This window comes from Typopeltis vanoorti, chromosome 9 (assembly GCF_054136105.1).
Source record: "Typopeltis vanoorti isolate ZY-2024b chromosome 9, IOZ_Tvanoo_1.0, whole genome shotgun sequence".
Taxonomy (NCBI): domain Eukaryota; kingdom Metazoa; phylum Arthropoda; class Arachnida; order Uropygi; family Thelyphonidae; genus Typopeltis; species Typopeltis vanoorti.
In genome coordinates this window covers 43,445,496-43,462,140 of record NC_143557.1, presented here as the reverse complement: position 1 = coordinate 43,462,140, position 16,645 = coordinate 43,445,496, and the positions used below count along the sequence as shown (strand labels likewise).

Genomic DNA, 16,645 nt, shown 5'->3' with positions numbered 1-16,645 from the left:
TATCCTCCAGTAAATAAATTTCATTTTTTATCCTTGAAAATGACAAGCTAAAAAGAGAATATATGGAGTCAATGAAATACCAGTGTACAGCAACAGCATTTCACTCTTTATCTTGATCTGCAACTGTTCCGACTGTCAGGTGGATCAAATCTCTCCATTTTTTTCTATCCTCCCAAATTCTTTGCGACGATTATTCCAGTTCAGGTTTCTTTTTTCTAGATCTTACCTTGTCTATGGTCTTCCTTAAATTTCATTTCATAGATTGCTATTCTTTTGAAATTTATTCTCATTTAAATCCAAACAACTTCAAGAGAGAGAGAGAGATCACAAGCATTTCTTCAACACATTCTAAGTCCTAAACCATTCTTAATGTATACATTTCTTATGCTATCTTTCTTTGCTTTTGTCAACATGGTCCTCAAAACTTTCACTTCCATTGCTTGTATTCTACTTAGGTCTTTATGTTAGTCTGTATGTCTCTACTGCATCAGTCAAAATAGGCAAAAACTTTTTTAAAAAACTATGTATACTACACATAGTTTTTTAAAAAAGTTTTACTGAAGAAATATGTTACACATATTTTTTCAGTTTTTTTTTTTTTTTTTTAATGCAAGTATATTACATCACAAGTTGTATGTATATGTATATTATAACAGCTTCTCAAATGAGTACAATAAATGAAAAGCAATACAACATGTTACAATAACATTCACAATAGGTTCAGTGCACTGATTGTTAACTCTGACAGCAATTTAAGTATTTAAATTCAAAAATAAGTTCTGTTACCTCATTCCATACTTTATTCTGGAGGGTTTCAAAAAAAAAAAAAAAAGTATTTTTAACAAAAATTCAATTATGTCATAATCTTACATGGACACAAACCCCATATGATATTAAACAGATTTATTTAGTAAACAAAAACATTTATTTGATCAGTAAATTACCTTAGTCTTTTATTTATTAATTTCATTTTATTTAATTACTTATTTGATCAGTAAATCAACATATATATGACTCATCGTGGCCACTCGCACCTGGATAACGAATATTGAGAATATGCACAATGAAACATCCTAAAAATGCTTTAGATTGACATGAACTCAACAAACACACAATGAAATACACTGACAATTAAGTGACATCACACTAAACAATGGTATTATCACAATATCACAGAGTAATTCAGATCTTGTTGTGGTTTGTAGAGAATTGTTGTGGTTTGAAGAGGATAAACACACCTTGGTTTTTGATAAACACTCGCACAGCCTCCAGTATTTTTTCAATAAGTGTTTATCGAAAACCTACCTTTACTGGCAGATACATTCAAAGTCTGTTTTCATCACACCTCTCAAAAAATTGGTGTTATCAAGTCTTTAATTATTACAGTATAATGTATGCTCCTCTCCCTCACAACAAGAACTTTAATTGAATGGTTACAGCCCTCATCAAATCCAGCAGATAACTAACTCCTATGTTCCAACACCTAAGGATTCTTCAACAGACCGCAGGGTTCCAATCCCTTATATTTCTGGTATCTCTAAACCTATTGATAGAATTCTGAAGAAGTATCATCTTATTCCCACATATTTTCTTATCAACAAAATTTCTCAACTGTTACCATTTACAAAAGACAAACTGTCACCTCTATCATTAGCAGATGTTTACCAGATACTTTGTGAATGTAATTTGACTTACTTTGGGCAGACCAATCTATGGAAAAAAGAATTCATGAACACATTTATATTACACTAAATACGTGAAACCCAAAAAGTCTGATCAGGCACAACACAGTATTGACACTAAACACAGTATTCGGTGGGATGAAACTCGTCCTCTCCATAGAAGCAGATTTATATATGAACACTTTTTCAAAGAAAGTTGCGAAACATTGGACAAACCTGAATTGGAATAATTGTCTCTCTTGAACATTTTATGTAAACATCAAAACTTGTTTATTATTATTTATTAATATATTAATTTCTAGCACATGGCAACCGTTTTTAATTGATAAACTGATTGTTGTATGTACCTTGTATTCCCATTTCTTTGATTTGCTTGTTTATATGCACTAATGATATACTGTTATTTTCAATAAATATTAAAATAAATTTTAATTAATTATAATTTTAATTAAACTGAATTACTGTGTTTATCGTGTAATTTGTTGTTTATTATCAGATCTTATATTTCTCTCTTCTAAGGCAATTTTTACTGGATCAATCCACCTATATCTTGGTCTTTCTTTGGGTCTTTTTCCTGCCAACCTGGCAGACAATACTTGTTTTGCTAATTTTCTTTTCCCATTCTATTTAAGTGACCATACCACCTGAGATTAGCTCTGCTAACACATTCCTGAATGCTAACAAAAGCAAACTCTTTCCTAATATCATTTTTAATATGATGATGCCATCTGTTCAGTCTCCCCTAATCTATCTCAGGACACTCATATCTGAGGTCTCCAGTTTTTGATCAAAGTTTTTATTTCTAAATTCTGCTGTCTAATTTCAATTTAATATGCCATCTTCAACTGTGCTTAAATAGCTGAAATGTTTTGTTTGTTCTATATACTTGTTCAATCTCCAATTTTGATATCAGGTTTAATACCACCCGCTTTCATAATGTAATATATATATATATATATATATATATATATATATATATATGAAAAAGTTTTAATGACTGTTACCGAGAGATAAAAAGATGACAAATATACAGGGTGTTCGGGATAAATTTGACATATTTATAATTAATTATATTTTTCCGTAAGTTACATGTATTAACACACACTTCTCTTCATTTAAAAGTTTGGACCCTTCTTCATTCATATACAAGATGTCAGAAAGGATGGATAGCTGGAACCCACCTGAATCATGGAAGAGAATAACTTGTATCATGATGATTCGTGCCCGCCATCAAAATAAGGATATTACGACTGCTGCCCAATGCTCCCTGAATACAGTAAAAACAATCAGGCATGAACTAGAGACTTGCAATGGTGACTACGAGGATGTAGCAAGAAGAAAGATCCCTAGCAGACGATCTGATTGCGTTCGTACAGCAGAATTCCTCGCAAATCTGCAGGAACAGGTGTTGAAGAACCCTGGCATTGGAATTCGGGCTTTGTTCGTGGAGTTGCTAACTGTAGTCAAGCCCTGGATAACAAGGGTAGCCAATGGTAGGCCGTATGTATGGCAGCAGGATTCGGCCCCTTGCCACACCTCTGGGAAAAGTCAAAAATGGTTGTCTGAAAATTTCTACGACTTCACCAGTCCAAATGTTTGGCCTCCAAACTCCCCAGACCTTAACCCCATGGATTATTTTGTATGGGGCGCAGTTGAAAAAGACACCAATCGCACTTCCAGTAATACAAAAGCCCAGTTAATGGATAAAATTAAAACAGTTTTTGCGGCCCTTCCCAGGGAGACTGTAGCATCAGCTTGTTCGAGGTTCCGAAGCAGAATTGAAGCTGTGATCGATGCTAATGGTGGTTATTTTGAGTAAATCTTGTTGATAGTATTGTAATTAACTCTGCCTGTAATGTTTTTTTGTCAATTCATTAAATTTAATAGATACAAAGAAGATTTTCTTTTTCCTTACGAAACTGTCAAATTTATCCCGAACACCCTGTATTTAAAAAGATACTACTAGTTTCGTTGAATAGATCAACATCCTCAGGTATCACAATCAAAGAAATATATAAAAAATTACAGATACTTAAAATTGTAATAACAGAACAAGTATAAAAAGACAGTAGCATGTTTGAAAAACAAATGCGAGTATGAGTTCCAAACAAACGTATACTACGCGATATCGCGAATGCGCCAGTACTGAACAGAAGCAACGTGTGCATCAGAGAGATTGTAACTCAAGCTGTTGTCGATATGAGAGGAATCCAGAGAAATTTCCCTGGATTCGACAATCTTTCTTTCGAGTTCATCATAGCACACATGGATGTTAGAAGTTTGAGTCCAGTTTACAATGTGTTGGTGGCCTTCGTCTGAGTTAGCTGAAAAGAGAACGTGGCTAGAGAGAGCGCTAGCTCTAGTCCTGTTATAGGAGATATCTCTATGGTGTTCATCCAAATAGAAGGATGGATTTGGCAGTCTGCCCATAGTATGGCTTTCCAAAATCACACAAAATCTTGTGCACTCCTGGAAACTGAGTAGGAAGATGTTTCTGTTTATGTTTGCTAAGTAATGAATGAAGTTTTGAAGTTAAATTTCTTGAGAATCTTGGCCAGTTTTGGTGAGAGAGAGCTAATGTAAGGCAAGGAGATGACAGTTCTTGGGGAAGAGGGATCTTCAGAAGTAGCTGAGTGCCTGGGGGAAAGAAATTTGTCAATTTTCTTTGGAGAGAAACCATTGTTAATGAAAGTTTTTTTAAGAAAAAGGAGTTCATTTTTAATTTCTGTTTCTTCTGTAAGTAATGATTTAGCTCGGTGAGCTAAGGTGGAAATAATACCACATTTTTGTGGGAGATAGTGATGGGAGGAAGCATGAAGGTATCTATCAGTATGAGTAGGCTTTCTAAAAATTGAGAATTTAATGCTCTCAGCGTATCTGGTAAGTTTGAGGTCTAAAAAGGGAAGGCAGTCATCTGATTCCAGTTCGAAGGTGAAAGAGATTTTTTCATGGCACTTGTTTAGGTGGTCTAAACATAAATAGAGGTTATTGACACCATCTTCCCAGATGAGGAAAATATCATCAATATAGCGGTACTAGACTTTTGGTTTAAAGTAAAAGGAATTAATAGCTTTTTCTTCAAAATCGTTGAGAAATATATCCACGAGAATCGGAGAGAGTGGGCTGCCCATTGCCAGACCTGAGTTTTGTAAGTAGATCTTATTATCATATTGAAGTATCCTGACTTTACGCAATGGGAGAGAAGAGCAAAGAGTTTTTTTGATAATTTGTACTTGAGAAGATTGAGGACTTCTTGAGCAGGTACATTTGTAAAGAGAGAAACAATATCAAAACTGGCCATTAAATCTGTTCTTTTAAGTTTGATGTCCTTGATTTTAGAAACAAAATCTGCAGAGTTTTTAATATGTGAAGAGGAACTTCCAGAAAGATTTCTTAGAAAACTCGTGAGATATTTGGAGAGATTATAAGTAGGAGAGTGTATGTCCTCAACTATAGGTCTGAGTGGGCAGTTATTTTTGTGAATCTTGGAGAGACCATACAGTCGAGGTATCAAGGGATGAAGTGACCTAAGAGAATATACGTATATATATATATATATACAGGGTGTTTGGGATAAATTTGACAGTTTCGTAAGGAAAAAGAAAATCTTCTTTGTATCTATTAAATTTAATGAATTGACAAAAAAACATTACAGGCAGAGTTAATTACAATACTATCAACAAGATTTACTCAAAATAACCACCATTAGCATCGATCACAGCTTCAATTCTGCTTCGGAACCTCGAACAAGCTGATGCTACAGTCTCCCTGGGAAGGGCTGCAAAAACTGTTTTAATTTTATCCATTAACTGGGCTTTTGTATTACTGGAAGTGCGATTGGTGTCTTTTTCAACTGCGCCCCATACAAAATAATCCATGGGGTTAAGGTCTGGGGAGTTTGGAGGCCAAACATTTGGACTGGTGAAGTCGTAGAAATTTTCAGACAACCATTTTTGACTTTTCCCAGAGGTGTGGCAAGGGGCCGAATCCTGCTGCCATACATACGGCCTACCATTGGCTACCCTTGTTATCCAGGGCTTGACTACAGTTAGCAACTCCACGAACAAAGCCCGAATTCCAATGCCAGGGTTCTTCAACACCTGTTCCTGCAGATTTGCGAGGAATTCTGCTGTACGAACGCAATCAGATCGTCTGCTAGGGATCTTTCTTCTTGCTACATCCTCGTAGTCACCATTGCAAGTCTCTAGTTCATGCCTGATTGTTTTTACTGTATTCAGGGAGCATTGGGCAGCAGTCGTAATATCCTTATTTTGATGGCGGGCACGAATCATCATGATACAAGTTATTCTCTTCCATGATTCAGGTGGGTTCCAGCTATCCATCCTTTCTGACATCTTGTATATGAATGAAGAAGGGTCCAAACTTTTAAATGAAGAGAAGTGTGTGTTAATACATGTAACTTACGGAAAAATATAATTAATTATAAATATGTCAAATTTATCCCGAACACCCTATATATATATATATATATATGTATGTATATGTTAAATTACGTTCTTCTGAGGTTTTGAAAATAGACAGCATCCAGTCTTAACTGCTATCACCTCAAAAAAAATAAGATTCCCTTTTTCTACAATAGCCATAATCTCTTGTAAATGATCTTCAGCAAAAAACAGAAGGTCAATGAAAAATGTAATGAGAAAATTCTGCTGTATAACATAATCTATTCAGTTAACTAGCTGTTTATGTTTAGTAATTTTAATCACTTTTATTGTGAGATATTATTATATACACTAAATGTATCATCAACATTAATTTCCTGCTTTGTACTCAAAAGGGGGTGAACAGGATAATACGAGAGTACTACATGATTCAGTTTATATTATTAGTAATCAACTTCAGCAGTTTTGCTTCAAATCTGTCTATCACTCGGCAACACTTTAATACTGCCATATCTTATATATTTGTCTTCTAGAGCACTTCTGAATGCATTACTACTTAGATTTCACTCTTTCTCTGGGTCTTTTTCCTGACATCATATAAGTAAATACCTGTTTTATTACCCTTACATCTCACATTCTGTTGAAGTGACCATACTACTTAGATTATCTCTGCTCACACATTTCTGAATGCTAGCATTGTCAATTTCCTTCCTAATATCTTCATTTTTAATATGATGCTATCAATGGTGCCATCAGTTCACTTATCAATTTTTCTCAAATTTCTCATGTATGAGGATAGTCTGAAAAGTTCTCGGCCTCAACCATAGATGGCAACACTATCGCCAAGATTTTTTTTTCTAAGTTGGTACATCTGTCATAAGCATCCATGTGAAATTGCAAGTCATTCTATCATGTAGTTTGTTTTTGAAGCAAAAGTGTTGTCTGTATCCCTTGAAATAGATAAAATTGAGTACTGTGCAGTTATAAAATTCTTTGTAAAAGAAGGTTTAACACTAAAAGAAATTCATTCAAAGTTCATAAAAGTTTATGGGCACTCCTCTCCTTCGTTTTTGACAATTAAGAAATGGGCGGCTAAGTTTAAATGTGGCCATACCAGACTCCAAGATGATCCATGTGAAGGATGTCCAAAAAGTATAGCAACACCTGAAATCACTGATCAAGTGCACGATACGTATTGAATGATCAGCTAGTCAAAGTGCCTGAAATTGCTAAGATTATAGGCATTTCAAAAGAACGTGTAGGATATATTTTGCATGAAGAATTGCAAATGAAAAAGCTTCACGCAAGATGGGTGCCACGCTTGCTCACAGCAGGAAAAAATGCACTCGCATGAAAATCTCTGTACAGTGCTTGGAGCATTTCAACAAGAATAAAACTTATTTTGTGCATCGATTTATTACTATGGATGAGACTTGAATTCACCATTACACACCAGAATCCAAACAGCAGTCAAAACAGTGGACAGAAGCTGGTTGTTCAGTGCCAAAGAAAACAAAGTCGGTTCCATCAGCAGGAAAGGTCATGGCATCGGTGTTTTGGGATACTAAAGGCATTTTGTTTATTAATCATATTGAAGATTCGTTAATTAAGCTGTGTGATATTATTATATATACTAAATTTATCATCAACATTAATTTCCTGCTATGTACTCAAAAGGGGGCGTGCACAAATATTATGAGATTACTATTGAGATTCTTACCCAGTTATTGTTTTACCCTTGAAAAGGGTAAAACAATAATTGGGGAATATTAATCCGATCTTGTAACCAGGCTAGACGAAAAAATTCGTGAGAAAAACCTGGTTTGCAGAAGAAAAAAATAATCTTTCATCAGGACAATGCACCTGCCCACAAAGGTGTTTTGGTAATGGGAAAATTAAGGGATCTGCACTATGAATTGTTGGAACATCTACCTTATTCCCCAGATTTGGCTCCCTCTGACTTCTACCTCTTCCCAAAACTAAAACTCTTCCTTGATGGTCAGCATTTTTCTTCGAATCAAGAGGTGATTGCAGCTGCAGATCTTACTGAGAACCACTACAGAGACGGGATGATGGTGCTGGAGCATGGCTGGAATAAATGTATTAGTCTTAAGGGAAATTATGTTGAAAAATAAAAATAATTTTGAAATTATAAATTCGTTGTTTTCATTGTTAGGCAGAGAACTTTTCAGACCAACCTCATATCTCTAGATTTTGATCAACTGCTTTAATTCTAACCCAATCTCAAATCCACAAGTTAAAATAAGTTTGAACATTGTCTTCTATACTGAAAGCTTAGTGTTTTAACTGAGTTCTCCCTCTTATTCCATTAAAATTTATATTGATTCTCCACTACATCAGTTACACTTAATTAAATCCAATGTGAAACTTTTATATCTCCATAATGGAGCATTTCTGGTTGAATATCATCTACTCCTGTTTACTTTCTACATTTCAGGTTTCTGATGACCTTTTCTGCTTCAAGTGATCTGTACTCATGACTGCATTCTTTTGAATATTTCTCACCATAGTTCTATAGTATGCCCATACTTTAGAGATCTTCGCTTGGACACTTGCCAAAAATAGTCGATTCATGCTGAAGGGGAGAAAGAAATGAAGGATACGAATTGGTCGCCAACATGTGAAATCACGTGCTTCATAGGTAAAATTTTCCAACTGTTATACAAGCAACATAGTTAACTACAATGATCATAAAAGAGAAGTTAATTTTCCGACGTGTAATAATAAACAACTCATCCCACAATACGGATTGATTACCCTATTATCGGAATGGAATCTTCTTCTGTTGACATGCGCAGAAGTGTCGAAGGGTCTTGAATCTGTGGGTGTACTATATCACTGCTTATATGATTTCATCTATCAATACATATCCAGTTATCTTTATTTTCTGCTTTTATATCAATTTTATATTTTCTCCTTTTATCATCTTTGATCCCTTTTACTCTTTCTCCCATTTTGAAGGCTATTCTGCATGGCCTCTATAATATTTTGCCATCATTATGCCACTATTTGTCTTAACACATTTTCTTAGCAAAGTATTCCCATGACTTTTTTTTAGCTACTACTTTTACACATAGCTTACCTCTCGTAGATATTTTCTGTATACTTTCCTGTCATCTGCCAACTAACTTTCTAAGAAATGTTCATAGGCTTTCTTCTTTTTCTAGTACTGCCTCTTTGATGTCTATGTCCACCATATAAAGTTATGAATTTGCTACCCTTGCAAAGAAGTCCACAGTGAATTTAACTGGTTGTAACATCTTCTACTTTCTATAATGCAAGTATCTGTCCAACAGCTATCATGTCAGTTTTGTCTTATTATTAGTGCACTCTCAAAGTAGCATTGATATATTGGCTGAGAACTGGGGCATCATCAACTTTTAAAAATGAAATAATTATTTCTGCTGTTTTCCAAAGTGATTAAGAAAATTGGTTTGTTAAAGAAATAGAATATTATGTATTTTTGAATAAAATCTTATCTGCATAAAATTGGTACTAACACATTTAACTGAATAACAGTGAACAGGAATTGTTTTAATAACAGTTATCCTGAAGAAGATCAAAAAGGGTACATGTGATCTAAAACGAATCAAAATAATGCATAAGTTAAAAAATATGCATATTATATGTATCAACTATAAACATCTCTGCAATGGTGGTAAAGATTTTGGAAAATTGTTTAGGGCTTGTATTATTATTAAAATATAAAATAAAATATTGATATAGATAACATAAGAGCTGACAAACTGATATCAAAGAATGGCATATAGAGGATGTAAGTCAGCAAAATTTAAGAACCGCAATATATAGGACCACAGGTCATGGGAGGACTTTGGAAAGAACACAGAAAATAAATATCAAGAAGGTGGTAAGATATTCTGGAGGTTGTTGAAGAAGCTTAGAAATGGAGGAAAGAGTGCTGTAAAAGGACTTAGAGATGATAAAGGTAACATGAAAACAGGAGAAAAATAATATCCTTGAAGTATGGAGTAATTACTTCGAAAAATTGCTAAATGAAACAAGCAGTGATAGCACAGTGGTAAAAAACACTCACAGGCATACAGTCAGGAATACATATCCATACTTGAAGTAGAAAAAGCCATCAAAGCTTGAAATGTGGAAAGGCAGCAGGAGTAGATGATATCTGACCAGAAGTATGTGGTATAAAAGTCTTACAATGGCTGCACGGCATGGTTCAAAAGGCCTGGACAGATTGATGAATTCCCAATGATTGGAGTAGAGCTCTCATAGTACCCATATATATAAAAAAGGAAATAAAACTGAATGTGAGAATTACAGAGGTATTTCCCTATTGAGTGTTCCTGGAAAGATATATGGAAGTATACTTGAGAAACAGATGAGAAGAATTGTGGAAGACAAGCTTGGTTAAGAACAAACTGGATTCAGGCAAAATAGAGGTTGTCAGGATCAGATATTCACTTTACGACAGATAGTTGAGAATTCATGGGAATATAACAAAGATCTGTATTTAAGTTTTGTAGATCTGGAAAAGGTATATGACAAGGTACCGAGAGAGAGAGAGAAGCTATTCAAAATGCTACAGTTATATGGTGTCAATGGCACATTTTATCAAGCAATACTTAGTCTTTATTTGAGTTGTAAGTCAGCAGTTAGAATTGAAGGAAGTACAAGAAGATGGTTTAATGTTAATTTGGTGTCAGAAAAGGATGTACATTATCCTCTCTGTTATTCATTATCTATATGGATAATATTATGAAGGAAAGTGGTATTAAACATGATATCAAAATTGGAAATGTTAATCTCGGCTCTTTGCTTTATGTGGATGATGTTATACTTCTAAATAAATCTGCTACAAGTTTGCAAGATTCCCTGACTAAATTGAATAACTGTTGTAATAGGGTATGAAGGTCAGCATTAAAAAGACAAAGACAATGAAAATGGGTAAAATTGTTGAAAATGTCAACTGTGTTGTGAACGGGAAACCTGTGGAACAAGTAAAACATATCAACTACTTAGGAACGATTTTTAGTGAAGATGGTAAATTAAATATGGAAATAGACAACAGAATCAACAAAGCTGGTGCAGTAGGAAGTCAATTGAATAAATTCAAATGAAATAAGTGAGAAATTAGTCAGAACACTAAATTAGCTGCATTCAAGACAGTGTTCAAACCAGTTTTAACTTATGGATCTGAGAGTTGGATCAGAAGTATAACACTCTTTACCAAAGACTAGAGACCACAGATATGAGAGTCCCGAGAAAGATTATAGGCGTGAACAGATGGCATCAATGGCAATATTATATTAAAAACAAGGATATTAGGAAAGAACTTGACATCGTCAGCATCCAGGAATGCATTAGCAGAGCTAATCTCAGGTGGTGTGGTCACTTAAACAGAATGGGCGAGGAAAGATTAGCAAAACAAGTGTTCTCTGCCAAGTTGGCAGGAAAATGACCTAGATGAAGACCAAGATATAGGTGGATTGATATGGTAGAAAGTGCCTTGGATGATAGAAATATAAGATCTGATAATGTTGGATCTTGAACAAGTAACAGAATGATTTGGAGGAAAATTGTAGATAGGAAGTTAGTAATGATATAAATTTTTCATGTAGTACTATCATATCCTGTACACCCCTTGAGGGCATGTCAGGAATTTGATGATGAGTTTACAAGTGGTTCGTTCAACAGCAGTGGCGTTGTTGTTAGTGGTGTTGAACTAAGGTTGGTGGCTGAAAAACTGGCACAACATGGGCATACAGTTCCAGGCAAGTAATGGGTGGCTTTGGCACTTTCGTAAACACCATGGCGTTACATACAGGCAAATATGTGGTGAAGCACTGAGTGCTGATATTGAGCTCTTTAGAAAGTACAACAATGAAGTCATTGAATCTGAGGGTCTTATTTCATCTCAAGTTTACAATGCAGATGAGACCTGCCTATTCTACCGTGCTGTTCCTGAAAATACCCTTGTGAATAAACATGGCATTAGCACACCTGGCTGAAAAATTAAACAAGGAGCACATTTCTACCCTACTTTGTGCTAATGCTGATGGCATGCATTGCCTCAAGCCAATGGTAGTTAGCAGAGCACAAAAGCCTCGCACTTTGAAGAATGTTATGAATCAGTTCCCTATTATCTATTCCAGCTCAAGGAATGCCTGGTTTACAAGTGACATTTTTTCTGACTGGTTTTTCAATCACTTCATACCTAAAGTGCACTACCAAGAAAAGGTCCTAAAAATCTCTCCTGAAGATGTAAAAGCAATTTTACTTCTTGATAATGCATCAGTCCATCCTAATGCTGAGAAGTTGGTTAGTAGGAATGGAAAAATAAAATGCATCTTTCTTCCTCCAAACACCATTTCTATAATACAGCCTATAGACTGAGAGTCATTGTTACCTGCAAGAGGTTGTATAGGAAGAAGTTTCTTGAAGAGGTTATGACTATCTTGGAGGATGAAAACAATCCCAAAGAAGATACAAGAGGAGCCGGTACACTTCAAAATTTGCACGCATACAACACCAAGTACGCCATCTTTAATTTTGCTGCTGCTTGGAAGGAGATAAAGACTACAACACTGACTAATGGCTGGACCAAGTTACTGAGCGGGAGTGAATCAGAATACAATTTCAGAGATTTTGAAACCTTTGATTTCCATGAAAGTTTGATGTGGGCTAGTGATAATGACAGTAAGAATGATATTGAACAATGGTTAGACATCGACGAAGGAGACCCAGGACTCCAAATTCTCAGCCAGGAAGAGACTGCTGAAGATATTCTATGGGGCGATCAGGAGGTTGACAATGAGGAAGAAGAAAAAGCGTTTCCAGCTGGTCCAAAACTATCAGAGAACACATGGGCGACATCATCTCGTTCATAGGTGCATCTTCAGATCCAGAGGTGACTGCTTATTATGAACATTTACGGCAATTTCAATCGTTAATTATTAAGAAACAGTATAAAAGTGAAAAGCAACTAAAACTTGATGTTTTTTTCAAGCCCAATCCTCAGTAAAATGGTATTTACATAAAAATGTTCTCATTAAATATATTAATACTGTCCCACTGAAAGCATTTTATTTTCAATACTATTCCTAAGATTTGCGATTTAATGGACTTTCGATTTTACTGACAATCCTTAGCCCCTAACAGTCCATTAAATCGAGTATTTACTCTATTAGAAAGCCTAATTTAATTGCATAGAAGGATGAAAGAGTATGGGTTATTGATGTGCAGATAGTGGGTACTTGTTGTCAGTCATAGGAACAACATCTCATATTATGGGCAGATACAGATCTTGCTCAACAGAGCTGCCCATAATATGAGGAGTTTGAGACAGTTCCTCATTTCACTACCATCTCCCTTCATGGTGTATGGTGAAATGAGAGTTACAAAGTCTTGACTTCTATAGGCATTCTTTTGGCAGATATTAAAATTTTGTCGCTTAGAGCTTTGCAGTGCACACTGGTGGCTTGGTCGTCGTCACCAAAAATGACTTCTAGAATACCTCGTACCAGCGTGGGATAGATCTTGATGTATTTTGGCTTTGGCCTTTCTAGCCTAATGAGGCAAAGGCATTGGCTTTTGCTCTGGTAGACCATAGCATGTAGCACTGCATTTAAGTGTGAAGATTTTTAAAATAAAATAAAATAAAATAACCAGTGTCATACCACAAGGATCAGTCATTGGTCCATTGTTATTCAATCTATACATTAATGATATTGGGAGGATTTGACAGAGACGTGCAGCTATTTGTTCACGATGCAAAGATAAGCAGGGTATTCAGGAATGAAGTAGATATGCAGTACTTGCAGAATGATTTGAATAGGCCGGAATTGTGGGCTTGTGAAAATGGCTATCAGTTCGACATTATATTGATGGGATTATACTAGAAGAAATTGATTAGGCTAGGGATCTTGGAGTGGTAATAGATAGGAAGTTGAAGTTCAGAGGCCACTTTGCAAAGATTGAAAATACAACTCAAAAGATTATTACGATGCTGAAGTGAACTTTGACGTGTAAAGATAAGCATGTCATTTTGCCTCTTTACAAGGCCTTGATAAGGTATCACTTGGATGACTGTTTGCAGGCCTAGTCTCCTGATTTCGATTGTGATTCTAATACAGTGGAGAGAGTGCAAAGTAGAGTGTTCAAAGTGATATCAGGATTGTGGAATACTGATTATGAAGACAGATTGACAATTTGCAGACTGAAGACACTAGTAAACCAAAGAAAGAGGGGTGATATGATTGAGACTTACATACTTCTGAAAGGCTCATAGAGGATTTCAGTTGATTGAATTTTTAATTTATTCTATGGAGGGAGTGGGGAAAAGACAAGAGGGCATCCTTGGAAGCTGAGAAGGAGTGAGATCTGGATTTTTCTCTGATAGAGTGGTGTGTGATTGGAATGGATTGCCATTGGATGTTGTGTGTATGCAAGCAATGTGAATGAATTCAAGAAGTATGATAGCTAGTGAGTCTTGTATGTGGCCTCCTTTAACCGGTCCCCGACTCCCTGGTCCCTCTTATAAAAATAATAATAAAATATCAAGAAATGTTTATTACTAAAAATATGTCCAGTCTTTGGAAGCATATAATCTCTCTGAGTAATGAAGTCCAATAGAATAATGTAAAAATCTTTCAAAACAAAATAAAGGAAGTTAAGCCTATCTCCTCCAACTACCTTATATTTTACCAGTTTTGGGAAGCAATTTTCTTAATTATACCACATCAATTGTCTCCCTCCACAATTCAGTAATTATCCTTTCTCAGCCCCAACACTATAAATTTGTTTCTGGAATTTATTATCTGGGCCAGGTACCCCAAAAAAAAAATTAAATACAGAATCACATTAAAGATGGGAAGATGAAGTCTGAAATACATCATGTCATTGAGGTTGTCTTTTCCCACCTAAATAACTTCCATACCTGCTTAACAATATATATATTTATTGCTTTTATATTAAGCATACGGTATTTGTTGTTCACAGAAAAAAAGGATGATTAGGAGAAATCAGGCATGGCGAGCACATTAAAGATGTGAAGAAAAAATATAAATGACTGAAATGCAGCTTGGCCAGGCTTATGACAGTACAAAATAACAATACAGTCTGGCAGAAAGCAAACACAACACATGTCAAACATAGCAAGGATATTCAAAGAATCAGCTGAAATGCTATGCTTTTCTACACAGTGCAGCAAAAATCAAACCACTCTCATTAAAGTTGAAACTAGAAGAAATGCTATATAATGACAACATATTACTCTTCTGAAATATCTACGTGCATATAATAATAGACCTCTGTGGGCAGTTTAGAGCCTGAAAACCTTGCTTTTCTTTGATGGAATAAAAACAGTACTTTTAAGTTTTTTTACATCACGTATTAAAAAATAATACAACCATTCCATTTTATGCATGCAAACCTTTTTTTTTTTTTTTTCCTTTTCAACTATTATTGTTTTGGTACTGAAGAAGCTTTCTAGTCTTTGCGGAACTATTTTATCTAAATAATAAAATAAACTTTACATATTATAGCCAGTGACTTTTCTCAAACATTAAGTAACCAGGATACAAAACAACAATTTATAACTGTCATTTTTTAATATTATTGCTAGCATTTTTCTTAAATGAAAAAGTAAATATATAGGAAAAAAATATGACCAGTATAAACAAGTAAAGAAATGAATGAATGATAAAACTAACCATTTCATAACTGTTTTCCTGTACAGTAAATGTCTACTAAATGCTGGCAAAATTACGTCACCATTCGGTATCAAATCAAGCTGTTGATATAAACTTTATTTTATCTAACTTGATTACTAAAAGGGTTCTCTTGAAACCAAAATTGAAATAACTTAATAAATTTTAACAGAGATCCTAAATAAAAAATTTCATTAAATGCTGTCCATCAAAAGAAGAATTATCATTATGCTAAATAATCTGTCAATAAAAGCAAATCACTTGTGGGAGAAAGAAAGGAAAATAATCTTTCATCAACAAGTTTTGAACCTAAGACTGAAAAATCATAACAATTTAGCACAAGATTATTTGACCAAACACACATCATGCTAGCAGTTCTAATATAGCTGTTAACAACAGAATACAATTTAATAATGCTCTGAAGAGAATTTTTAACTGTCAATATATTTCCATCATTTTTAAGAAAAATATCACACTGTCTGTGACAAAATTATGGTAGTCAAGGATGCCTATTGAAGAGTGATTTGCTGTAAAAAAACTGACAAGCATAAATGTAAGAGCATTGTTTATGAATGAAATTGTTACAACTATATGGTGTAAAGAGGACATTATATAGAGCAATACATAGTCTATATTTAAGATGCAAATCAGCTGTTAGAACTCCGAGGATTCAAGAAAGTAGTTTGATAAAAAACCAGGTGTAATACAAGGGTACACATTATCTCCATTCTTACACATCAACAATATAGATCACATATATAGACAAAATGCCAACTAGACCTCTAAGTCATCAACATCTTTCACTGCCCTGTTGTTGGATCTTGAACGAAAAGATTTCCTTAAAGAAATAATT

The 16,645-nt window shown here is 34.7% G+C and overlaps 1 protein-coding gene across 1 annotated transcript in view; it reads right to left on the bottom strand.

Annotated features, from left to right (window-relative positions):
* The window catches only part of nonC (serine/threonine-protein kinase Smg1), a 1,124,353-nt gene that overhangs the window by 883,256 nt on the left and 224,452 nt on the right, over positions 1–16,645 (bottom strand). The gene's annotated exons all lie outside the window — the stretch shown is intronic.